Genomic DNA, 26,881 nt, shown 5'->3' with positions numbered 1-26,881 from the left:
TTTTGAAAAGGACCTAGACCATACGTGGAAGAGATTCACCTACTAATCCTAAGGTGACTTCCAGAGAGGCAGAAACATGCTGTGACTCGTTCCAGGAACAAAAGTGAGGGTGGACACCATTTATGCAATCCCATTCTACCTGTTAACGCTGGTACTGGCAGGTACCACTAACCTTTCAGTGCCACTGGACATATTCCACCCAGCCACCTGCCACAGCCACACCACAGCCAGCCGGCAAGCACCCTGGCGCTGGGCTGCAACCATGCCATAGTCAGGGAGCTCATCTATAAGCTGTCTAGAAGAGACTTACTTCAAAGTAAGGACACATGCACTACTGAAAGTGAAGCCCTGTAAAAAGATATTCTATGCAAATAAAAACCAAAGCAGAGCTGTTGTAGCTATACTCATATGAGAAAAAATAGACTCTATTTTATTTTAAATTTTATTTATTTATCTTGAGAGAGAGAGCAAGCAGGTGAGGGGCAGAGAGAGAGGGGGAGAGAGAGAAAGAGAGAGAGAGAGAGAGAGAGAATCCCAAGCAGTTTCTGTACCACAGTGCAGAGATTATGACCTGAACCAAAATCAAGAGTTAGATGTTTAACCAACTGAGCCATCCAGGTGCCCCAGGGTAAGATAGACTTTAAAACAAAAACAGTAATAATAGACAAAGAAATGCATTACATGATGCTAAAGTCAATCCAGCAAGAAGATACAACATTTATAAATAAACACACACAAAATGTAAGAGCACTACAATATATAAAGCAAATATTAACAGACCTAAAAAGAGAAATTGACACACTAAATACAATACACTGCAGTACAAGTAGGCAACTTGAACACCCCACTTACATCAGTGTATATATCATCCTAGTAGAGATTACATTGGGAAACATCAGCCTTATACAACACGTTAGGCCAGATGGACTCAATAGATATGTACAGAACATTCCATCCAAAAGCAGCAGAATATACATTCTTTTCAGGTGCACATGGAACACTCTTAAGGATAGGTCACATGGTAGGCCACAAAATAAGTCTCAACAAATTCAAGAAGATTGAAATCATATCAAGCATCTTTTCCAACCACAATTTTATGAAATTAGAAATCAATTAGAAAACTGGAAAAACCACTAATATGTGGAGATTAAACCATATGTTATGGAACAACCAATAGGTCCTTGAAGAAATCAAAGGAGAAATCAAAAAATAGCCAAAGACAAATGAAAATAGAAATGTGATGTATCAAAATCTATGAGATACAGGAAAAGCTGTTCTAATGATAAATGGGTCAAAACTCCAAGAAGACATAGCAAACCTAAATGTGTATGCACCTAACAAAAGAGCTTCAAAATACATAAGACAAAAGCTTGAAAATCTGAAAGGAGAAATATACAAATACAAGGAAGACTTAAATACTCCTCACTTAATAATGATAGAATAAGTAGGCAGAAAACCATGTGAATCATCATGATTTTAAATAAAGTCAAATGTAAAGTCTAGTTGAGTCAAAAACTCAACTAGAGATCATAAATTAATGTACCATTAGTGTGTTGCTTGGGCCATTTCTGTATTACCATCTAAAGGACAAATGCGGTTAAGCAGGGTCTAGAGCTGTGTGCCCTGCATAAGGATTTATCTTTTGCAAGGCACATCAGGGAAAAAACAAAAACAAAAACAACAACCAAGTGAAAATGAAAGGAAGACTAAACGGAGATGGTGGTATAGTACATTTGGGTTGAGCTCATTGTGTATGTTCTTGTGACAAGATTTCTAATACGTCTCATTATGTAAGCACATGCATAAGATTGCGACTTAACAATTCCCTTTGTTCCACCCTATTAGTGCTATGAGCACTCTCATTAGCAAGTTTTCCCACTAGGGTAAAAGTTTTGGTTCTGATTTTTGTGTCTAAACTACAGCTGAAAACTATTTCAATCCAATTTTGCATTCACAAAATAATAAGCAACTGTTCAGTGTCTCCAATGCAATATGGTAATGTCTGCGTGTTGAAGTGGGAAAAGCAAAATGGAGAAAAAAGGGGATGACAGGGAATAGAAATTAATCAGTCTCCTTTAAAAAAAAATCTAAGCATGCTGGTATGCTAAGCAAAATTCAAAATTAGAATTACATAAAAATTCTTACACATGTCACTCTGCAGAAGAGTTTGAGAAAATGACAATAGTAATAAAATGTGAGTCTATTTATCAAGAGCTCATGGGACTTCTGGGACCACAGAGCTCCTGACCCATTAACAGCTGAACAGAAGTGGAGAGTCAGCATCAAACCACAGTCTCCTGGATCCATAAAAACTAAAATAATATGTATGTAACTGTGACCATATGCACCACAGGAGAGAAACATTGGCTTGGGTTTATTAAGAAATTAAAATTCCAGTATAACTCTAGAAAAAAAACAAAAACCGTTCCCTTAGGACTCATTAGGGCAAGATTGTTGTACTTTACATAATTTACCTTTTAGTACATTATTACAAATGTACTGAAAATACCAGAGGAATTTACCAAATTTTTTTATCCTTCTCAACTAATGATTAATTATGAGACACCATCAATATTTTAAGAGGACTAAAGGAGGAAAAAAATACTAGATTAAATATGCACTTTAATTTTAAAGATTATACAAACTAGAAATATTAAGTATAAACATGTCTAGCCATTGAAGGAACACAGCAAGTCTCAACTGACCAATAATTCGACAGCTTTAGTCACCTCAATCAGGTGGACACACTGTCATAAGAATGCTAATGATTAGATGTAGCCCTAGAGGAAAACAAACAGGAGATGAGGATTCTGATAACACGTTTTTGGAACACAATAGAAAAGTCCAAGATTTGCTGAAAGTATAAGACCTGGAGGAGAGAGAGTGACATATGGAAGTGAGATCTAACTTGCTAAAAAAGATAGGTGAAGAACACTGACATCGTTTTCAATTCATATGTAATGAATCTAGACTTTTCTAACCTGCCTGGAGCCCTCTCCAGGGAGCTAGCTTGGCAATAGCTGCAGAAGGATGTTATACAAAGAACACCTGTGAGAGCAGGGAGTTGAACCCAATTGGAATGTGTGAGATCATGACAGGTGCATTTAGGATGGACTTTAGGGACATCTAGTATAATGACCCAATTCTACAGATGAGTTAACCAAGCCCCAGAGAGGAGAGGACTAAGATAGTTGATAAGTAGTTGCGCTGTGGTGTAGTCCAGCTTTCTAAACTTAGTGATAAGACACTAAAACTCTTGTGGGTCACCACTTTCCATTCTGGAAGACTTTCAAGCGCAAGGTTGTTTGCTCTCAGGTGATAGGTTTCTAGACAGCTGGTTTCTTGGAGGCATATGCTGCTAATTACACAATTAGGCATTCTAACAATCCTTGTTTATTTGGCTTACATCCTCCTAGCCCCCTTTAATGTTTTTAGACCCCATCCAGTCTTATAATCCTAATCCAGTATAAACTTTAAAAACATGTATGCATAGGGGCAACCTGGGTGGTCGGTTAAGCGTCCGACTTCGACTCAGTTCATGATCTCCCTGCTCCCGAGTTCAAGCCCCACATTGGGCTCTGTGCTGGCAGCTCAGAGTCTGGAGCCTGTTTCAGATTTTAGGTCTACCTCTCTCTGCTCCTCCCCTGCTTGCACTCTGTCTCTCTCTCTCTCTCAAAAATAAACATTAAAAACAATTTTTTAAAACATGCATATACATAGAGGAAGCTTCTGAAAGAAGCTTCATTGTTGTCCAGGGTCTTCATTATAAAACTATAACCCACGATGCACAGCTTGAGAGGTCAATGGCATTTCCTTTCTCAATCCCTCTTTGTTAAGTCATGCTCTTAGGTGCAATTATATCACCAAAGTCAGAGCTATAAAAAGTAAATTTATAATTTTTTTCACACTGAAATCTATCTATAATTACTTTTTTTTTTTTTTGCCGTGATGATAGTCTCCAAAACTTTGAAGTCACTTGAGCTGATTGTTCCCAGGAGGCACTGGTTCTATTCCTAAATATTAATGCCAAGAAGAAGTAATTTGCTCTCCTTATGAGCCTTATACTTTTATAATTATTTCACACTCTGCAATAGTCAGTAATGGCAAAGAAAGGTTATTTCAATTACCCCACAAAGTGGTACTAGAGTGACATATGGATGCCTGATTGACTAGGATATTAGTGCAATGTAATTTTCTGATTAATCAAAATGTCCAGGATTTTTAAAGTCATAGTTTCCATATAGTTAATAGAACAGGTCATATACACTCTAAGTTTAATGAAAATCTTAAAAGTTAGAAATATCCAGTATTAAAAAATAAGAATACCCCATGCATGGAAACCAATAAGGTTAAATAAGTAATTATACTTTGCTGTTAAGATCGATCCTCGGGGGAGTGAAGGAAGAAACGATAGTGGTGTTGGAAGCCCCAGGCATCCACCTCTGCAGCTCAACAACAATTGTATTAGCAGAAACTATCTGGAGTGAATATTTTGGAACGCTGTACTTTATTTGAGCACTGGTAATGTCCAGGGGATACCTTGGCTGGGAAAGTTTGGTTACCTTGGTTTATTTAAGGTATGAAGCTGGTGACAGATAGCCAGCCCTTTATCACGCAGCTGTGAGGAATACAAACCCTGTTTCTGAGGCAGCTTACTGAACCAGGGTGGCCAATCAGGACCTGGTCACCCAACTATTAGGGTCTTGGATTCCCATTGTAAGTTATTGCTCTGATTGATGTGGTGAGGACATGGAGGCTGCCTACCAATATTACAACCTCCACCAGCTTCAGTGGCTTCCAGAAGACTTAAAAGAGTCACACCTGTTGTTTTTTATATTAAAACAACTGTGCATGAAGGGGGACTTAGAAAGCCATCATGCTTGCGCAAGGAAAGATGCAGCTCAGAAAAGACACCCCAGCACAGAGGCACCCTACAACAACAATTAAAAAAGCACCAAAGCCTGGCTAAAGGGAAGAATCTAATTTCCAGTTTCCACATAATAAGATTCAAAACTCCCAATTTCCAATTTAAAAAATAGCAAGGCATACAAAGAAATAGGAAAGTATAGCTGATTCAGAGAAGAAAAGTAAATCAACAGAAAATGTACCTGAGGAAGCCCAGGTGTCAGACTTACTAGACAAAGACTTTAAAAATAACCATCTTAAAAATGCTCAAAGTGATTTAAAAAAAAAAAAAGGAAGATATAAACAAAGACGGGAAAATAAAATGGATAAAAAAGAAAAATTTGCTTTTAAAAAGAACCAAAAAGAAATTCTGAAGGTAAAAAGTACAATATCTTAAATGAAAAAAACATTAAAGGGATTCAAAAGCAGATATGTGCAAGCAGAAGAAAGAATTGGTGGGCTTAAATAAAGAACAATTGAAATGATCAAGTCTGAAGAACAGAAAGAACAAAGAATGAATAAAAATGAACAGAGTCTAAGGGACCTGTAAAGCACTATCAAGTGGACCAACATAGATATTGTGGGAATGCCAGCAAAGGATAGAGGGGGCAGGGGGAAAAAAAATATTTGAAGGAATAATGCCTGAAAACTTTCCAAGTTTAAAGGATTGAAACTGCAATAAATTAATCTACACATTCGGGAAGCTTTACAAACTCTAAAGAGGATAAATCAAAGATATTCACCCAGAGATGCATTGTAATCAAAATGTTGAAAGATAAAGCCAAAGAGAGAATCTTAAAAGCAGCAAGAGAAAAATGATTCAACACATACAAGTGATTCCCAAGAAGACTGTCAGTCAATTTCTCATCAGAAACCTTGGAAGCCAGAAGTCAGTGAACTGATATACCCAGTATGCTTAAAGGAAGAAAGAAACAAAAATAAACAAAACTATCAATGGACAACTTTGTATCCAGCAAAATTGTCTTTCAGAAATAATGAAGAAATGGCACTCTCAGATTTTAAAAAGCTGAGGAAGTTCATTACCACTACTCCTTCCCTGCAAGAAATGCTAAAAAGAGTCTTACAGGTTGAAAAGAAAAAAAAAAGTAACTTGAAGCCATATAAAGAAAGGGGGTAAAGGTAATACATGCACAACAAAAGCAATTATTATTGTAATTGTGGTTTCTAACCGAACTTTATATTTTCTTCAGGGTTTGAAAAACAAATGCATAGAAAATAATTATTAATTTATATTATTTGTCACACAACGTATAATCTATGGCAATCGTAACAGAAAGCAAGTTGGAGCTGTATAGGAGAGGATTTTTTGTATGCTATTGAAGTCAAGTTGGCATCCATTCAAATTAGATTTTTAAAATTTTAGGATATTAAATGTAACATTCATGGTAACTACCAAGAAACTATCTGTACAATATGCGTATAAGGAATTGAGAAGAGAACCAAAACATTTTACCACACACACACACACAAAAAAATCAACTCAAAGGAAGACAGTAATGGAGAAAAAAGAGGGACAAAAAGACTACCAACATGTAGAAAACATATTTGTTTTCTCGGAAATAGCAGAAGTAAAGCCCTCCTTATCAGTGATAGTGTAAATTGATTAAACTCTTCAATCAAAAAATAGAGATTGGCAGAATAGATAAAAATGCATGATCCAACTATGTGCTATCCGCCAGAGACTTACAATATTTCTAAGACAAAAATAGGTTAAAAGTAAAAGGATGGAAAAATATATTCCATACAAATAGTGGATGGAGTGGCTACATTAATATCAAACAAAGTAGACTTTCACTCTAAGAAATTCAAAAGAGACAAAGGAGGAAATTATACATTAATAAAAGGTAAAATATTCCAAGGAAAATAAAAGCTATAAACATTTATACAACTGATAACAAAACCTCAAAATATATGAAGCAAAAAATTAATAGAATGGAAGGGAGGAATACAGAGTTTTACAATAGTAGTTGGCAACTTCAATGCCCCAATTTCAATAACTGATTGATCATTTAGACATTAGAAGAATTAAGAAAATAAAGAACTTGAACAACCCAATAAATCAATTAGTCTACCCAACAATAGCAGAAGAGAGATTCTCTTTCAGTGCCCATGGGATGTTCTACAGGACAGATCACATGTTAAACCACAAAGCAAGTCTCAATAAGTTTTAAAAGGCAGATATTACACAAGTACTTCCTCCAGTCACAACAGAATGAAGGTAAAAATATATAACTGAAGGAAGATAGGAAAATTCACAAATATATGGAAACTCCAACAATAAATGCTTAAAGAGGTAATCACAAGGGAATTAGAAAACACAACTTATCAAAACTGAAGGGATGGAGTGAAAGAAGTACTCAGAAGGATATCTACAGACATAAATGCCAGCATTAAAAAAGAAGTAAGGTCTCGGGGCGCCTGGGTGGCTCAGGCGGTTAAGTGACCGACTTTGGCTCAGGTCATGATCTCACAGTTTGTGGGTTCAAGCCCTGCGTTGGGCTCTGTGCTGAACGCTTGCTCAGAGACTGGAGGCTGCTTCTGATTTTGTGTCTCCTTCTCTCTCTGCCCCACCTTCACTTGTGCTCTGTCTCTCTCTCTCAAAAATAAATAAGTATAAAAAAAGAAGAAATAAGGTAACAACATAAGGAATTGGATAAGGAAAAGCAAAGCAACTCAAAGCTAGCAAATGGAAGGAAATAATAAAGTTTAGAGCAGAAATAAACAAATAGAGAAAGGAAATAATAAAAAAAAATCAATGTAACCCAAAATTGGTTCTTAGAAAAGACCAACAAATTTGACAAACATTTAGCTGGACTGCAAAGCAGTAAAGAGAAGACATAAATTACTGAAATCAATCAGAACAACAGTGGAGGAATTGCTACTAATCTTACAGAGGTGAACATGAATTGTAAGAGAATACTGTGCAGAGTCACGTGCTAAAAAATTAGGTAACCGCTAGAGAAGTGGATGAACTCCTTGAAACACTCAAATGTCCTAAACTAACTCATGAAGAAATAGAAAATCTCAACAGACTTGTAACAAGTGAAGACATTTTGAGTTCTACAAACTAAACAAACATAATCAAGAGAGAAAAGTTTTTGCTTTACCTAGAGTGTCTATCCTCACCTCTACTCAGTATGTTACAAGAAGAAAAGTCTATCAATCACCAAAATAGACTCTGATAATTAATTTTTAGTGATTGGACTTCTTAACTGAAGAATTTAAAGTGCCTTATGAAAATCTAATCACTGTGTTCATAACAGAGCTCAAAAAAGTGTGAGTAAGCATACTCCAGTCTCCCTCCTTATATTTATGTTTTTGGGAAAGGGATATATTTACTCCACTTTCATGCTGATCTAATATTAATAGAAAGTAACAATAATAATAATATCAACTACAAAAATAAACTATCATTTAGTGAGTGCTCATATTTTGCCAGACATGAGACTCTAGGTGTTTTACATGTAATTTCTTAGGTACTTCATGCTGTAATCCTAATACGTTGGAAATATTATCTTTATTTTATTTTATGCCTTTAAATTTTTTTTGATGTTTTATTTATCTTTGAGAGAAAGAAAGAGACAGAGTGTGAGTGGGCGAAGGGCAGAGAGAGGGAGAGACACAGAACCTGAAGCAAGCTCCAGGTTCCTAGCTGTCGGCGTAAAGCCCAATGCGGGGCTTGAACTCACGGACGGCAAGATCATGACCTGAGTCAAAGTCGGACACTCAACTGACTGAATCACCCAGACATCCCAATATGATCTTTATTTTATGGATGGTGAAACCCAGGCCAACAGATGTGTAATAACAAAGTTAGGTATCCACCAAGTGATATATCCATAGTTCAAATCAGTTCATTATGACTCCAAAACCAAGGGGGAAAAATCGCAACATGCAGGCAAAATAACATTTATACAAATTTCACCGGTATATTCAAAGGGAAAAAGGGGTCACCGCAGAGTAATGGTAAGGACAGTAGGTTGGCCCCGACTCAGTGAGGACCTGCAGAGAAAGTAGAGCTTCCAGTCTGACATCCCACCATCCACATGTCTTTTCCCTGAGGGAGAAGCATAATTTGTTGTAATGGGCAGGCACCCTCTCTTCCACAAGTTTCTTTCTGAGTACAAACGTCATAGGCAAGAACACACACACTCAGTGCTGAACGGAACCTGAAAGAAAGTGGGGGTGCTTCTTTGTGTTAAGAAGCATGAGGAGGGCTAAGGTAGAGGTTCCCCATGGCGGAGGACTGATCCCCCAGGGTCATTTGGGAAAGTTGTGAAATTATTTGTGTTTGGGAAATGGTGGACACTGAGCGGGCAACGGTCAGGAATGCTGCACACGCGAGGTTACAGCAGTCAAGTTCCAACTGTCGGGACAGACATCCTTACGGGTAGGAGCACTGTTTGCACCTGTGCCGTGGTGATCCCAGGCTGTCCGGAGTGACGTCCTCAGCTGGGAGTGCCTAGACCACTCACGCGGCCTGTCTCGCTAGTCGGAAGCCCACAGACACTTCCCTGACCAGAGCCCACGTTGTCTTCTTGAAATGGCCCTTGTGGCCCTTACTATGACTGGGGGATGCACCTCAGCAATTTTGGGAATGCATCAGGGGATTTTGTGGGACAAGGTTATATATTTTAATCTTTCCTTTAAGCATGATAGATACAGACACATACCCGGTTTGTGTGTAAAATGGTCAAGGGTAACAGAAGTCTGGGCCAGTTATCAATTTAATGATTCTCCACACCAAACGTTTACTTTTTGCCTGATCCGGGACCATAGAGCTGGACATTTTAAACGTTCCCCTTGCCGACCAGGAATGATGCGAAGCTTCAGCAGTCGAGAGGGCTCTGCAGAGACATTGCAAGAAGAAGGGCTTTTCCTTCCTGGTACCTGTATGCTCCTCACCAGCCTAGCTCCAAAAGTGCCCATAGCAGTGCCCCTGGCTCCCTCCGTATGCCTGCCCTAAGCTGCAGCTCTGAGCCCCAGAATTATTGCTGCTTTCCCAGGGGTTACAGCTCGCCCCAGTGGCCATCCAGCAAACTTCTCTGTAACCACGCCTTATCCAACAAAGTCCAGACTCCCCTTGCCAAGTGTGTCCTTCCTTGGGTCCTCTCCCTGAAGTCCAAAGGTACTCTTTAGAATACTCCTTCCACATCCCAAGTTGCTTTCCTATAACAGCTTAATACTTCTTTATACTTTCCCAGGTGGGTCTTCTGAATGGGACCGAATTGATTGCAAGAGTAGTTCCAGAAGACGGGCCCATAAGGACAGGATCTGGAAGTTTGTTTTCTCGTGACTTTGGGCTCAGCGTGGGCTCATCTCCTGCTTCATGGAAGGTGAGATGCTAGAAATCCATGGCGTGCCTGACATGAAATTTAACCAAACCACACTGACCATCTGTGCGGAATTGTGGTAAAGACCGACTGACACACACACTTTGGGAGCCCAACTGGCTGCTGCCCTTGACCATTACAGCAGCGTGGATGACTGCAGTGTGGGGTGAATTATTTTTAGTGTAATTAAGTTCTTGTAGAAAAAAACAAGTTCAAGTCTTTTAATTCTCAGCTCAGATGACAGCCTGAGAAACAGAGGGCCTCCATGGCAGCCAGAAAAAATAAAATAAAATCTCCAATTTCTCATAACCACAGGACTGACATTGCTGAAAATTAAACATGAGATCTAATTTTGCACTGAATTGTGCAACAGTGTGATTCAAGGTCTCACTTAGGTTCCCCCCAGGGAGTAGTAAGAACAGACATTGCCTTGTTCCTGATCTGATGGGGAAAATCCTCAGTCTTTCACCCTTAAGAATGGTGTTATCTGTGAGTCTTTTTGTAGATGTTCTTTTTTTTTAAGTTTATTTATTTTGAGAGAGAGTGTGAGTGAGCAGGGGAGGGGAAGGGAAAAAGGAAGAGACAGAGAATCCCAAATAGATTCCACGCTGCCATGCAGAACCCAACATGGGGCTCAAACCTACGAACCTGTAAGATCATGACCTGAGTAGAAGCCAAGAGTCAGATGCTTAACCCACTGAGCCACCCAGGTGCCCCTGTAGATGCTCTTTATCAGGTGGAAGATGGTACTTTGTATTCCTAGCTTTTTGACATATTTGAGTGTTGATTGTTGTCAAATGGTTGTTCTGCATCAGTTGATATAATCATCTAGTTTTTCTTTCTTGGACTATTAACTTAGTAGATTAAGCATGAAACAGAATGGATAAACCAAAAGAAGAAAGGACAAATTAATAAAAATAAGAGCAGAAATCAATGAAGGGGAAAACACACATACAGTTTTGACACTGTTAAAAGCTAGTTCTTACAAAAACGAGGACATACATAAATCCAGTGGTATTTGCTAAATTTTTCTTATAATCTGTAAAGCTTCTACCAGGGCCATATTGAGTCTGAACCTGAAAGAAAAGACCCCCCCCTTACCACATATGGGGTTCACAAAACTATGTACTGCCCCTTGCTTCATACCGGTTTCCACTGCACAACATATATTTTAGTAGCCATAATTATAGAAAAATTAAGATGCAACTAATTCATTCCAAGTTTATAAACATGAGTTCGAACATTTCACCCATTCAAAATAACTGGTTGTAAAGCTAGAAATAGAATTCACTCTTCAAATGCTGGTCAGCAGACATCGTAGTACTGAAGAAATTCTCTTAGCTCACAGCCAATGTCCGGGGGCATTTTCCCCTGATTCTAGTTTCGGCAGCCAAGGCATAAAAACTCTCAACTATCTCAGAAGACTCCAACTCTCTAGAAAATATGTCACTTAACATAAAGACTCCAACAACACAGCAACAAAAGAAGTAAATGAAAACGTGAATTCAGGGTATCAATAAAGCTTAGAAATATGAAGATATTATATTTTCCCAACCTGAACTTATAATGCTGTTTCAAATCAGTATGGTTTTTAGAATGAAAATGTGCTTTTCTGAAGCCACTTAACTAATGTAAGAACACGAAAAAAAATAGTATTTAATTCCACAGGAGCTGTCAACAAACAGAATACTGTTAGTCAGATGTATAAACGAGAGCGTTTGCTTTGCAACTTTATTTCTGCCGAAGAGCATGGTGCAGGAAGTGAGGTGATAGTGTTCTGAAAACACAGACATGAAAACTTTGCTACTTTGATAGCTGTCACATTGGTCACTTTGGTCACATTTGGGTGTATATGCTATAAAACAAAAAGAGTTACAGACACACATGGGGCTCCTGGATGGCTCAGTTGGTTGAGTGTCTGACTTCATCTCAGGTCATGAGCTAGTGGTTTGTGAGTTCAAGTCCCACATCAGGCTTGCTGCTGTTAATGCACAGCCTGCTTCGGACCCTGTGTCCCTCTCTCTCTGCCCCTCCCCTGCCCATGCTTGCTCGCTCTCTTTCTCTCAAAAATGAATAAAAAACATTTTTAAATTTTTTTAAATAAAAATAAAAAGAGTCCAGACACATCCACATCCACAAACACACCCACTTACACATACACATTCACATATGCATAAATTCATATATGCATAAATGCGCATGCAAATACACATATAAACACAAAACAGAAGCACATGCACACACATATACACACAGACATACCCACTTACACACATAAACCCCCATTTATACACATGCACACATTTATACTTACACACACCAGCTCACACACACACATGCATGCATACACATACTTATACACAAACACACATACCTGCACTTGTACATACACACGCTGCACACATATACCCAGTCATACTACATAGCGTGTGTGCATAGATGTCCAAAAATAATTTTAAGAACTATTGGGGCTTAGAAAATATGAAAGTATCCTAACAAATGCTGCAAAACCAAGTAAAATGTGTACTACGCTTATTTGGGCAAGAGAACCAACCTTTAGCAAAAGAAGTGTCCTTGAGAATGTTGTGATTATTCTGAACCACAAGTACAAATGTACCCTATTATATATAGATAGCTCAAATATCCTCATTTGTAAAACTGTTCCATTTCATCCCTCCCTCTTTTCCTATTTCATCTCTGCCCTAATTTTCTCTTTGCCTCCCATCATGTGATGCGCCAGCCCCGACTTGAAAGTAACATAAGCTTAATGCTGAAAGTAACCAGCATTTTACAGGCTGATTGGAATTGCTGGGCTATTAGTAGGAATAAAATTGGCTCCATAAATTCTAGTATTCTAGTCTTGTTAATGTCATCCCAGGTGTAGGGAGAGATAAAGAATATTCGATACCTTCACTGTAATGATATTGAAATAAACTACTGAGCTTTGATTCATGTTTGGAAACAAGCAGGCACCGTGGTTAGAAGCAAGCTCAAGAAACACTGGGAAGAGGGAGAACATTTTTAAGGGACAGGGCTCTGTATAAGGAAATGGGCTGCCTCAAAGTTCCATCTTGACTTACGAAAAGACCATCACTGGCTTGCCATGATTCTCCTCTATTCCATAGAGGAAACACAGACAGCATGGGGAGGAGATGGTGAGGGCGCCAGGCTGGGTAAGCAGTGGTCAGGAGCAAAGGCTGATTCCTCTATTAATCAGCAATCCCTAGTCATTTGTGTTCCAGACATACTTCACCATGAGAACTGAAACACAGCCAGGAAATGCATGATATTAGATTCCTTAAGAGGGACATCTTTGGGCTTGGACAAGTGTGCACTGTCCTGTGTCATTTTGCATTTATCCACAGAACTTAGAGCAGAATGCCGAACAGTTAAAAGACACAGCTAATTTTGGGGCTCCTGGTTGGCTCAGTCAGTTGAACGTCAGGTCATGGTCTCATGAGTTCAAACCCAACTTCAGGCTCTCTGCTGTCAGTGCAGACCCCACTTGTGATCCTCCTGTACCCTGCTCTCTCTCTGCCCTTCCCTCACTTGCGCCCATGCCTGATCACTCACTTTCTATCCCTCTCTCTCAAATAAATAAATATTTGGGGAAAAAAAGACACAGACACCCGGGTAGCTCAGTCCGTTAAGCGTCCGACCTCAGCTCAGGTCTTGATCTCACGGTTCGTGAGCTCAAACCCCATGTCAGGCTCTGTGCTGACAGCTCAGAGCCTGGAACCTGCTTCAGATTTTGTGTGTGTGTGTCTCTCTCTGCCCCTGCCCACCTTGCTCTCTTCTCTCCCTCAAAAAAAAATTAATAAAACATTTAAAAATATTTTTAAAGAAGACACAACTATATTTTTCATTTGAAGAGTTACATTCTATCTCTGCATCATGGCTAAAAAACTGGAAAAACAAACATATTTTTTTTTGTTTTCAAATACCACAATGCTCTATAATAATCTTAAAAAGCATAATTCCTCCCTCTTTGGAATCTGAAATAGATGATACACTCCTATAACCATTCTTTACTATATAGATTGACAAATCATTGGTTATCAGCTTGAGGTGAAATAACAATCTGCTCTAAATCCAGAATCAAATACAGGTGAAAAGCTCAACCTGGGGGCCATTAGTTTTGGAGACTGAATTAAAGCAGAGCAGACGGAGAGGTGGCAGACGTGCGTGGGGGGAGGGGGAGGCGAGGAATAAGTACTGGCGACACAGAAGAAGAAAAGGTTCCTACCTGCCCTGCCCCCTCCACGTGTCCGCCAGCATCCCTGGACCGGCTGAGGACTGCCGCCGTGCACCCAGATGACTCATCAATCCCACCACTGCCTCTTTAGTTGACGCTTCGTTCCACCGATTTCGCGGACATGGAAGTCACGGGTGCACTCTGCTTTATGTGATCTTTTTGTATTCTCAGCAGTCCTGCATGCAAATTAGTTTTACTAACAATTTAGGATGAACATAGAATTTGGTAACTGCCCCACAAATCCTAGGGATAATTCATACTCTTAGTTGTTTGTATATATCATTTCTATGAACTTTCTTTATACTGGGGAGAAAATGGAAACAATGCCTTGGCCTGGTTAGCCCTCTGGCGGTCTCCACAGAGGACTGTCCATAGGCAAAGTCACCTGCTTGGCGGGGGTCACAGGATTCCCGTTGCCACGTGCCACACATCCAGGCAGGAACAGGATCACACCAATTTCAGAGGGCCTGTCCGATATTCAGACGCCTTTCCTTCTCACGGTTCAAGATTGGTGGTTGGTGCTCAGATGGAAAGAAGTGTTGATGAACATGGCTTTTTTGTTTTTTAGGACTGAATTAAATGTGTTACAACAACAAACATTTGGAACACGAAAGAAACAGCTCAAAACATTAACGGTGCGAGTGTTGGGAAATACGAGCATTTTCCGATTGCTGTCAAATTATGTTGCATCGGTTTCCTAGATTTTTGTTTCCTTCTCTTGCTGGATCATATGGTAGTTCTATTTTTTAAATTTTCAAGGAACCTATATACTTCTTTCCATAGTGGCTGAACCAGTTTACACTCCAGTCAATGGGGCACAAGGATTCTCTTTTCTCCACACCCTCATCTTCTGGGACTTCAAGGCAATCCAAAAAGATTATCTCTGCACTGGGTATATCTGGTTAGGGAGGGGCTTTAGGGAATGGAGAGAGCAAGGATCTCCTCCAATGGGCATCCCCATCTAGAAAGTGTGAGGGGGGGGGCCCCCCTGCCATTATTTTATTCAAATGTTTTTTGTTTTTTTTTTATTTCTAGGAGAGAGAAACAGCGTGAGCAGGGGAGGGTCAGAGAGAGAGGGAGTCACAGACTGAAACAGGCTCCAGGCTCTGAGCTGGCAGTCAGCACAGAGCCCGACGCGGGGCTCGCACCCACGAACCGTGAGATCATGACCTAAGCGAAAGTCGGACGCTTAACCGACTAAGCCACCCAGGCGCCCCGCCATTATTTTATTTAAAGGGCAGCAAAATCGCTCATCATACACAAGTGTGATGATTAAAGCAAGCCCTGTGCACAGACTAAAAAGGAGACTTTGCCTGGCACTGTGTGGAATTTTCCACAGAGGGCGTCCCATCCTTAAAGTACTCCCGTTGCTAACCCGGCCAGCCCAGAGGCAGGTACATGAAGCAGGTTAGCTATCTATCCTCTGCCCTACTTCTCTGCTTTCCATTAAGCAAGAGCCATCTCTGCATGGAAAAACTCCCTAAGTGAAAGACTTTATTCTAAGATGGCTTTCATTGTCTTATAAATGAGATGTCAACATGGGATCAATCCATCAAATAAATAACACAGGTTGGAAGCAGTTTCCATATAGTCACAGGATTATCGTCATCCTCTACAACGTGATAGAGGGAAGATGGATTCTTCTCCATCTAGCAGGTGCACCACCTTCCCCCGCCCTGACCCGCAGTCCCCGAGCCGCAGCAGTCCCACCCAGAGTCAGACTGAATTTCGGTCAATTTCCCCACTTCCACACTTCATTCAGCCATTTGTTGACCCCTTCCAAAGGCTGAACCTTGCGGGTTGGAGGACTAGCACCAGCAACCAAAATTATAGTTTATTCAAGTTACAAAGTTTTGCCTCCAATACATTAGTTTAAGCAAAAATATTTCCACAAAGAATGTTTATGAACTATTTCATTCTTTGAATGTACTCTGTGCAAATGAAATCATCTCTGGCTTCACTAGGATAGTGTTTAGTTACGGCTGCCATGGAGTTGTCATTGAGAACCAGGGGCAAACCATGGCCTGGAGAGGAGAGGAGAGGAGAGAAGGGGGGAAGGGAGGAGAGGGGAAAAGAGAGGGGAGAAGAGAAGGGGAGGGAAGGGAAGAGAAGGGGAGGGAAGGGAAGAGAAGGGAAGGGAAGAGAAGGGAAGGGATGAGAAGGGAAGGGAAGGGAAGGGAAGGGAAGGGAAGGGAAGGGAAGGGAAACATTTGTAGGGTTCGGCAGAATGAAACTGAGGTAGCATTGTTGTCATATTAATGTTTCTGCATTTTTCTAGCAATGTTTTTTTAATAACTTGAAGCATTTCAGAATCTTGTTGCAGAAAGACCATGGGATACAGCTTATGAAGGAAGGCATCAGGATCCTCTTAACCCCAAAATTCCGCCTAAGCTTTGGCTTCTGTCCTCCTGACCGACAACTGTATGAGAAGGAAAGAGGGAGCAGCCATGCGCTGAGCGCCTCAGAAGCCCACATGTTTCCTCCGAAGTCACCTCAGTTAACCTCTACCCTGTGGGGCAGCTGCTAGGGGCCTTTGCTAGAGGTTCCCATGGATCAAGAAAATGGCCCAGCGCGTTCTTTCTTGTGCATGTTGGGAGAATAGTGAGCTCTATGTCAATGCATGTTTTCTTCCCCGATCATGCTCAGCCCTCAAATGAAATATGAGGTGTGGAACTGCTCTTGGGGAAGGGAGAAGGCAGGCAGGCCCAGAAATGCAACACTCTTAGCATTACAAAAAGTGGTGAATTGTAAGACGAACAATATTCTGAAGTGGTGCCACTTCCAGGAGACTCAGAAGGAAGTGAGTGAGCATCAGACTGATCGGTGCAAGGTAACCTGGTCACCTATGTGGCAAGAGACAATGTGGGGAATTGGCATCACAATGGTGACACATGACACCAATAGCAGAGGCCAGCAAGGTGTGGACCGGGGCTCCATCCCACCCCTCACCCGCTCCCCATGCCATTACACCCATGAGCCCCTCACACGACAGCAGTTGTGCAAAGAACTTGCAGAATTTTGCATGGATGGAAATTTCGCCAATGAGTTAAGAAATCCAGAATTGACCAGAAGTATTTATTGTCAGGCAGAGATGCTATTTTATGATGGAAAATGAAATATTTAAAAAATTGCAATTTTGCCCTCTTTAGTAGTTTTTTTCAGATTGCGGCTATGAAACTTAGACATGGTTTTAGACTTTATTTTAAAAACAGGAATGTTTGAAAGCATTATTGAAGTAGGATTGATTTTTGCCAGCTGCCCAAGGAAAATGTACAATCTTTTCTTAATCCCTTTGGTTTTCTAGTGAACTGTTTTCTGTTTTCACCTTGAAAACTGGAGCCCCCTCCCTTATAAGATAAAAACCACTTACGGACCAAAGAATGAATCATTAAAAAAGAAAGAAAGAAAGAAAGAAATCTCATCCCTTTTAATATTTTAAGCTTGTGGTTAATACAACTTTTCTTTCCTCCTTAGAAAGCCTTCCCATGCCATTCCAGGTCCGCAGATGTGGAAACGGAGTACTGTATCAAACAGCCTCGCAAGGAGACAGGACATTAATTACAGAGACAGGAAAAACCATGGCCTAATTAACAATTAATATAGGTCCATCTCTATTCTAGAAAAGCAGAAGTCTGTGAAGGGCAGAGAGCATGGGTATTCACAGCTTTATGTCCCTGCTAAGCAACTAGTGACCTATTTCAACTGCTGTACTGACATCCCAGGTCCAAAGAAAAAAGTTTCTCATTTCTACCAAATTCCCGGGGGAAAAAATAACTTTTCTCCCATTAATTTCTTTTTTTTTTTTTTTTTTTTGGCCTTTGGAAAACTCTATCACACTAAGCAGATACGATTGTATTTTGAATTCCTCTGCGGGGTCTTTCCATGAAGCCTCCTCCCTGTGAGTCTCACAACTCATTCCTGATGGGCAAGTGAGATTCTCCCATGACTGGGTGACATCCCGTGGCTGACATGCTTGCCTGTCCCCACCACTTCCATGATTTGGAAGATCCTCTAAAAGACATGTGCTTCCATTCTTCCAGTATATTCTTACCTGAGTGAAAAATGAGATAATCAGTGCCCTTGGTGTTCATTTGCTTAGGCTAAGATCAAAGTCAGGAATAGATCTAACATTTTAGTAAGACTCTGTTCTTCCTTTCTTTTAATGTTTAGTTATCTTTGAGAGAGTGAGAGACCATGAGTGGGGGACGTACAGAGAGAGTGGGACAGAGGATCTGAAGCAGGCTCTGTGCTGACAGCAGAGAGCCTGACATGGGGCTTGAACCACGAACCACAAGATCATGACCTTAGCCAAAGTAGGATGCTCAAACGACTTAGCCCCCACGTGCCCCCTTACTTTTTTTTTTATTCAAATGATATTTATACTACTTTAGTCCCATGGAAGGTGGTTATTTATGGCCATTAATTGGATCACTTATACATTTCAGGACTAATCAGTGGAATCTTAGCTTCAAGGTAAGTTTTGGTTTTAAATCTAAACGTTGCTGAACACCTAATGGTAGTGACGGTGTAAATTATATAAACTCTCTGAGTTGTGTTTATTCTTCCATAAAATAAGAGCCTAACATATCCTAGAACTCCATGAGGGCAGGTAACGTGGGCCATTTTGTTCACTGTTTATACCTGCTGTCAGGAATTGTACCTGACGCATTATAGGCCCCAAATCAGCAATTGCTGAATGTATAAGACAAAAACAGCAAATAATAATATCACCACCTTAATATGATTGGATGTACAAGGCCAGTGGATCAACAATAGTATTTAGCTCCCCGTTATATCGAAAAACCTTTTACTAAGAAGAGAGCAAAGTAAATTACGATTCCACCACTGGAGAATTTGGAGGGAATGACTTCCAGGGACCCAAGACCCTGGGATCATGGAGACCACATGAAATGCTATGCTAAGGAAGTAAGAATTTTACACATCACCTTTTCCAGTTGTCAAGTAACTGAGGGCCACTCCTTAGGGAATGATGCCTAAGTCCACTCTAGGGACACAGGGCTTCAGGTAACGGCCACGTCACCCAATGTGTGGCCAGAATCATAGCTGAAATGCCTTCCCAGTTTCAGGGGAGAATTACTTATAAAGACAGAAAGAAGAGAGCACAGTGGCATCCTCAGACATGAAAAAGAACTCACCTTGAGGTGGGGCTCATGGAGTTACTAGTAAATCCACCCCTACCGCACCCCTTCAACCAGTTTTGTCCAACATCTACTGCAAGAATCACAAGCTTTTTTTTTTTTAAATCTCCCTGGGTGATTTTTATAAACAACCAGAGCTTATTATCTNACAGAAAGAAGAGAGCACAGTGGCATCCTCAGACATGAAAAAGAACTCACCTTGAGGTGGGGCTCATGGAGTTACTAGTAAATCCACCCCTACCGCACCCCTTCAACCAGTTTTGTCCAACATCTACTGCAAGAATCACAAGCTTTTTTTTTTTAAATCTCCCTAGGTGATTTTAATAAACAACCAGAGCTTATTATCTTTTTTTTTAAGTTTACTTATTTATTTTGAGACAGACAGAGAGTGGGGGAGGGGCAGAGAGAGGAAGAGAGAGACAGAATCTCAAGCAGGCTCTCGCCTGTCAGTGCAGAGCCAGGCACGGGGCTCAGTCTCACAGGCTGTGAGCTCATGACCTGAGCTGAGATCAAGAGTTACACGCTCCACCAACCAAACCACCCAGGCGCCCCAGGAGTCACACACCTTCTTGAAACTCCCTGTCAAGGTTCAAGCTCCCATGGTGAGTGGTGGCTCAGAATATGCAATGGACCCAGCAATGAGCAGAAACCATGGCCCCCCAACTCATCATCAAAGAATCAGGCAACAGGTAGCAGCATCTCCAAAAGCCTAAAGTACCTTCCTAAACTGCGGAGGGATGTAAATGGCAGCCTGGAATTAACTTCTGATGGTGCATGTTTTACTATGTACATGTCGTCTAGAATGCATTGTATTTATAAAACCATGGCAGAGGGGCCAAGGAAAAGATATGATGTCACAGTCAGGGCCCCCGAGTCAACAGGCAGAGCAAGAACCCTGGTTGTGTCACTGGCCTGACCTCCTGAACTCCGGACATTTCTAGGAGAAAGTTCTGCCTTTTAGAAACAAGTGAAGGGCTGGAACAGTAGAAGAAAGATTTGAGGAAGACCCCATACCCAGATGAATCAGAAAGTGCCAGAAGTGACCTACAGTTACCTCAACCTCATTGTAATGTTAAAATCTCCTTCTGAATCTTCATCCCAAGCCCTAATAAAAGGAGCCTGCTCTTCTTTGTCTGAGGAGCCACTGCTTTGGAAATTATTCCAGAGATCTCCTTGTTTGTACAAATAAAAGTGACCTTGTGAGGCAACCCCTCCTGGTAAAGTCTCCGTCTAGGGCTCAGCAGGGAGCAGGCCCGTTCTGGCCCTGGGTCCCAGGACAAGGGCCTCAGGAACTGCACTGAGTGTCCAGGAGGGGCTCTGCCTCCAGCCGCCATGTTGCCAAGCATTTCTCTCTGCTCCGAAACATAGAGCAGCTCTGGCCTGGTTGATTTTTAGGAGGTCTTTTTATTTTCTATGCCCCTGAGGGAGACAGATTCTCTGCTCAAGTGAGATAAAAAGGTAAAAAAAGTGGGAGCCTTCTGTCTCCTGAGGAACTGCTATTCCTCCTCCTCCAAAGATGGGAGAACCCAGTCACCAAGGGCACATTGCAGAGTAAAGTGCCTGGTTTTGTAGAAACATTCCGAAGTTTTCCCTTCTAGGTTCCCTTCTGCTAACGTACACCCCCCAGGACGTCTGCCCCCCAGAGCACCTGCTCCCACAGGGGAAGCCGGGGGACCACCCCCCCTGTGTGCACAGCACTGCAGGTCTGGCCCAGATTAACACCCTCGGATGAAGACACTGATCACCCATGTTCACATTAATCGCGACTAAAGCCAAGTCTTGACTTCCAGAATTGTTTCCTCTTTTCCTCTGTGAGGCTTTCCTTCAAATCCCTAAGTGTCTAGTGTGTCTTTGTTTCGTGTTTATTTTTTTAATAATCTCAACACCCAACGTGGGGCTCGAACCCACCACCCTGAGATGGAGAGGCACAGGCTCTTCCGACTGAGCCAGCCAGGCGCCCCTAGTGTTTCTTCGTATTAGGCACTTTTGCAAGGAGAGGCGATTTTTTCTTGATTACTGTGTGGCAGGCTCTTTGCACTGCTTTTGTTAACGGTGTTTAACTCATACCAACCCTCCAAGACAAATGTTATTATTTCCATTTTTAAATATGCAGAGGCTAAGACGCAGGGAAATTAAGTAAGCTGAATGTGGGCACTCTGATACAGAAGAGAACCAGGCCTGTTCGATTCTAAAAACCCCCGATCTTTCACTGCGCCAAGCTGTCTCTAAGGGCAGGCAGCACAAGCATTTAACAAGTAAATCTACTAAAGGATCTATAACGCAACACAATTAGGCCAGCACAGGAAGGAGTTTATAAATGGATTGAGCAAATATCTCATTTATATCATATGGTCATAATTGGTAGGGAAATGTTTTTAAAGTCATAGGAAAAGAGCTTCCAAAAATAACAAACTCATAAGACCAAGTGAGAATTTTAAGAAAAGTTTTCCTAGGGGTGCCTCGTGGCTCAGTCAGTCAGCCTCTGTCTCTTGGTTCTTGGTTTTGGCTCAGGTCAAGGGAATGATTTCACTGTTAGTGAGTTTGAGTCCCACCTCCTCACCAGGCTCCACACAGCCAGTGTAGAGCCTGGTTAGGGTTCTCTCTCTCTCTTTCATCCTCTCTCTCTCTCTCTCTCTGCTCCTTCCCCTTTCTCTCTGTCTCTCAGTCTCTCAAAATAAATAAACTTTTTTAAAAAGGGGGGTGTTGCCCAGGTGGCTCAGTCAGTAAAGGGTCCAGCTTTGGCTCAGGTCATGATCTCATGGTTCGTGAGTTCCAGCTCCACATCGGGCTCTGTGCTGACAGCTCAGAGCCTGGAGCTGCTTCAGATTCTGTGTCTCCCTCTCTCTCTGCCCCTCCCCCACCTGCACTCTGTCTCTGTCTCTCAAAAATAAACACTAAAAAAATTTTTTTTAAAAAGAAAAGTTTTCCTAGCAAAAGAACATTGATATTTGGTTATTTGGATACTTTTCTTCTGAAGAAATCTTATTCAGTCTCTTCATTAGTGGCAAACAAAATAAAAAAATAATGATAAAGCCATATATATCATACACCCTGTCTCTTCAAACTAAAGTCCAGAAGTGTCTTTTATCTTCCAATTGAATAAGAAAAGAGAATTGTGCTGATGTTCCTAGTTACACTGAAGGAAGTGAAGGCAAATAGATTAATTAGCTTAAGACCTTTATCTACTTTAGAGTTGATAACTAATATGAAATAATTAAGAAAATCATCTAAAGCATTTTTTATGTTTATTTATTTTTGAGAGAGAACGAGTGAGCAGGGGAGGGGCAGAGAGAGTGAGAGAATACCAAGCAGGCTTTGTGCTGACAGCAGGGAGCCTGATGCGGGGCTTAAACTCATGAACTGTGAGATCGTGACCTGAGCAGAAATCGGATGCTCAAACAACTGAGTCACCCAGGTACCCCCATCTAAAGCAGTTTTTAAAATTTTTTTTTACATGTATTTATTTTTGAGAGATAGAGTGAGACAAAGCATGAGCAGGGAGGGGCAGAGAGAGAAGGAGACACAGAATCTGAAGCAGGCTCCAGGCTCTGAACAAGTGTTCAGCACAGAGCCTGACACCAGGCTCGAACCCACGAACTGTGAGATCATGACCCGAGCCGAAGTTGGACACTTAACCAACTGAGCCGCCCACGTGCCCCTGTAAAGCAGTTTTAAAGTGCTAAAGAAGTATAGAAATAAATGTTTGGCACTAGCAGAAAGATGCCCATGACATCTATACTCTGGACCTCCACAGGAAGCTAGCGTTGGAGGTGCTGGCTGGCTATGGGTAAGAGCACCCCATACAGTAATCTAAGAAAGTACAGGGTCCACACTTGTAGGGACATGCAACAAGGAAAGAAAACACCCTGTCTCAGCAAGCCTTAACACAGTTATTGAGGGAGATCTTTTATTTTATCAATTTTCCAGAATTATCTAGTCCATAAGTCTCCGCCACATCTGTTAACTCCAGAGAAGGTAAAATCCTATTTGCGACAGAGGAATCAATGAAGACAAGACATCATTTCTGGTCTTAGACACCCGGATACCTCGGAGGTGCAGACAGCTGCACGTCAACATGCTTTCTGGTGGAGAGACAGGTGGTGGCTTGCTAAGGGGTGCTAAGAGTCTCTCCTTTAAGGAAATTCTCCATTAGAAACAATAACTCATGGATCACAGCTGTGTCCAAGGCTCCAGCTCATTCAGACTAATTGCCCGTGGTATAAACTGCCATCAGTCAATCCTCTGATAGCCACCAGCACTAACAGAGACAAATAGAGATGCTCACCATGAGACATATTGGAATGTTTACTGAGTATGATTTGGAATAGGCAAAAACCGGAAACTATGAAATGCCCATCAAACACATAAAGGCAAATCAATTGTGAACGTAAAGTGGAAAACAATACAGCGTTAGCATCAGTGTTCTGCTGCTACATATAATGACACAGCCGAATCCACAAACAATATTGTGTGGAAAGGACCGATGGTGTGAGAGTTCACGCTGTACAGTGTCACTCATACGGGACAAGAACAGGAAATATCGAGCTAAGTACCGCCCAGTGACAAAAGGAAAGCGATCACAAGATGAGCAAAGTACTTGCACAGATACTGTTCCAGAGAAGACATCCAAATGGCCAGTAAGCACAGGAAAAGACGCCCCACATCATTATTCATTAGGGAATACAAATCAAACCACAATGAGAAGCCACTTCACGCCCACTGGGATAGTTACGATCAAAACAATGGAAAGTGAGAACTGTTGGCAAGGATGTCAAGAAATCAAAACCGTCATCCACTGCTGGCGGGGAACGTAAAATGGTTCAGGGGCGCCTGGGGGGCTCAGTCAGTTGAGCGTCCGACTTTGGCTCAGGTCATGATCTCACGGTTCATGGGTTCGAGCCCTGCGCCGGGCTCTGTGCTGATGGTTCAGAGCCTGGAGCCTGTTTCAGAGTCTGTGTCTCCCTCTCTCTCTGACCCTCCCTTGCTCACGCTGTCTCTCTCTCTCTCTCTCCCTCTCTCTCAGAAATAAATTTAAAAGAACATTAAAAAAAAATGATTCAGCCGGTGCAGAAGACTGTTTGGCAGTACCTCAAAATCTGAGCATACAACACTGTGGTTCTGATCCTAAGGCGTATATCCCCAACGACTAAAAACAGGTGTGTAAATAAAAACGTTCGTGGGGATGTTAATAGCAACACTGTTTACAATAGCCAAGAGGTGGGCACGGCCCCAGAAAAAGTTTGGAAGGACTGTTCTTCATATCAGCCCAGAGCAAACACCTGTGAGATTTGGAATTCTGGTCTGCTCCCAGCAGGCGGGGGTCAGCAAACGGAACTTCCCCCAAACTCTTAGATTATGATGCTTATCCCCTCAGCATGTATCTTAATTAGAACATCCAGCAAACTTGTCATTGTCCTATTCCAGACATCTGGGTCTCACAATCCGAGTGAGCCTGACAACGTGGTTTAGGCTTCGGGTTATACCGATCTCCTAAAAGGGATGTTTTTACATCTCAGAGGTGTCCTGTGTCCAAAACCCTCTTTCACTGGCCTGACGCTGATGGATCGGGTACATGGGTTTAGCTTTTTAGGGGTTCATCAGAACATGTGCAAAGAGAGCATCTGCTTCTAGATCCTTACTAAGTCTCTCCCACCGACACCTTTACATCAACCCCAAAGGTTCAACTGCATAAATTATATGATCCCCTAATGGGCCTGTGGGTAGCCTGTATGTCACATGTCACTCACTGTCCTCTCTTCTTCAAAATAAAAGTGCTGTTTTGTCCCTTTTAAAAACTCAATAGGCAAGGGGCGCCTGCATGTGGCTGTCAGTTAAATGTCTGCCTCTTGATCTCAGTTCAGCTCATGATCTTGCAGTTTGTGGGATCGAGTCCCATATCGGGCTCTGTGCTGGCAGTGCAGAGCCTTCTTGGGATTCTCCCTCCCTCTCCCTCTGCCCCTCCCCTGCTCGCTCTCTCTCTCTCTCTCTCTCAAAATAAATAAATAAGCTTTAAAAAATGAAAAAAGTCTAAAAACCTAATAGGGAATTCAAGAAGGCCTGGAGGGGTTTTGTTGAGCATCTGAGAGCCCAGCTGGCTTTTCGCTGCAGCTCCTCTGTGCTCACTTTCAGAGCTGAAGCAAGGCGCCGTACCCCACCGCTCCCCAAGAGCTCTTCCAGTCTGTGCCATGGTCACAGCCACAGCGGAGGTCAGCTTCTTACAGTCCCTCGTTCTCATTCAGAGCAGAAGGGATATTGATGAGTGCTACTGCAGCATGACCTGTCAGGTCCACCTATTAACAAAGGGCAGGAAGCACTTGCTTTTGTAAGATGGAGCCCACTTGCGACCATGTATCACTTTTAAATAGTACGCAGAAACTGAGGGCTTTAAAAGGTAACTTTATCTGTCTCTGAAATGATGCCCCCCCCCCCCCCCAAGAAGGCTTCAGGTACTTGCAGTCACTTTACCATTCCGCGCGCAGAGGTCTGAGCTAGGAATTCATCCAAGGTGACAGATTCATACCGCACTTTATTTGGCTCCCACAAAAGCAAAATCATTTATTTTTATATATAACTTTTCTCCACTTTTCCCTGACAGAGATAAGAGAAATACGCAAAAGGCATCAGTCAGTCCCCAAGCATGTATTGATTAACTGCCAGAGACCGGGCAGTTATCTGGATCTGGAGTCAGAGAATGAGTTAACTGCCAGCCAAGACCGTGGTCTCTGGCGCAAGCACAACAAAGATGTACCTGCTCAATCAATAATCACCCACCGAACACTGCATGTGAGAAGTACTATGCAGAGACCTGGAGATCCAAAGACCAACAAATGATGTTCCCTTAAGAGTCTCAGTCTGCAAAGAGAGGAAGCCAGGCTGGAATGAGAGGTACCTTTCAACACACAAGGTAATGGGAAGCCTAGAGCAGAACTGGCTGATATAACAATGCCTTACGAACAGCCCATTGTAGGGGCGCCTGAGTAGCTCAATTGGTTAAGCATCTGAGGGTGGCCCGGGTCATGATCTCACGGTTCATGAGCTCCAGCACTGTCTGGCTCTCCACTGTCGGCACGCAGGGCCCACTTTGGATCCTTTATTCCCCCCTCTCTATGCCTCTCCCCTGTTCTCTCTCTCTCTGTCTCAAACAGTAAAAATTAAAAAAAAAAAAAAAAAAAAGAAAAAAAAAAAAAAAAGGAAAAAAGGCCCAAGGC

The 26,881-nt window shown here is 41.8% G+C and overlaps 1 protein-coding gene across 1 annotated transcript in view; it reads left to right on the top strand.

Annotated features, from left to right (window-relative positions):
• The window catches only part of LOC144227729 (spermatogenesis-associated protein 31E1-like), a 51,622-nt gene extending 41,401 nt beyond the window's left edge, over window positions 1-10,221 (top strand). The window contains exon 13 of the transcript XR_013334035.1: window positions 10,131-10,221. The gene's annotated coding sequence lies outside the window, so the exon portion shown is untranslated. The remainder of the gene's footprint in view (window positions 1-10,130) is intronic.
• Window positions 10,222-26,881: the final 16,660 nt, after the last annotated feature.

This window comes from Crocuta crocuta, unplaced genomic scaffold (genome assembly GCF_008692635.1).
Source record: "Crocuta crocuta isolate KB4526 unplaced genomic scaffold, BGI_CrCroc_1.0 scaffold41, whole genome shotgun sequence".
In the NCBI taxonomy this organism is placed as follows: Eukaryota; Metazoa; Chordata; class Mammalia; order Carnivora; family Hyaenidae; genus Crocuta; species Crocuta crocuta.
The sequence above is the reverse complement of the archived record's forward strand: the minus strand, read 5'-3'. Positions and strand labels throughout refer to the sequence as shown.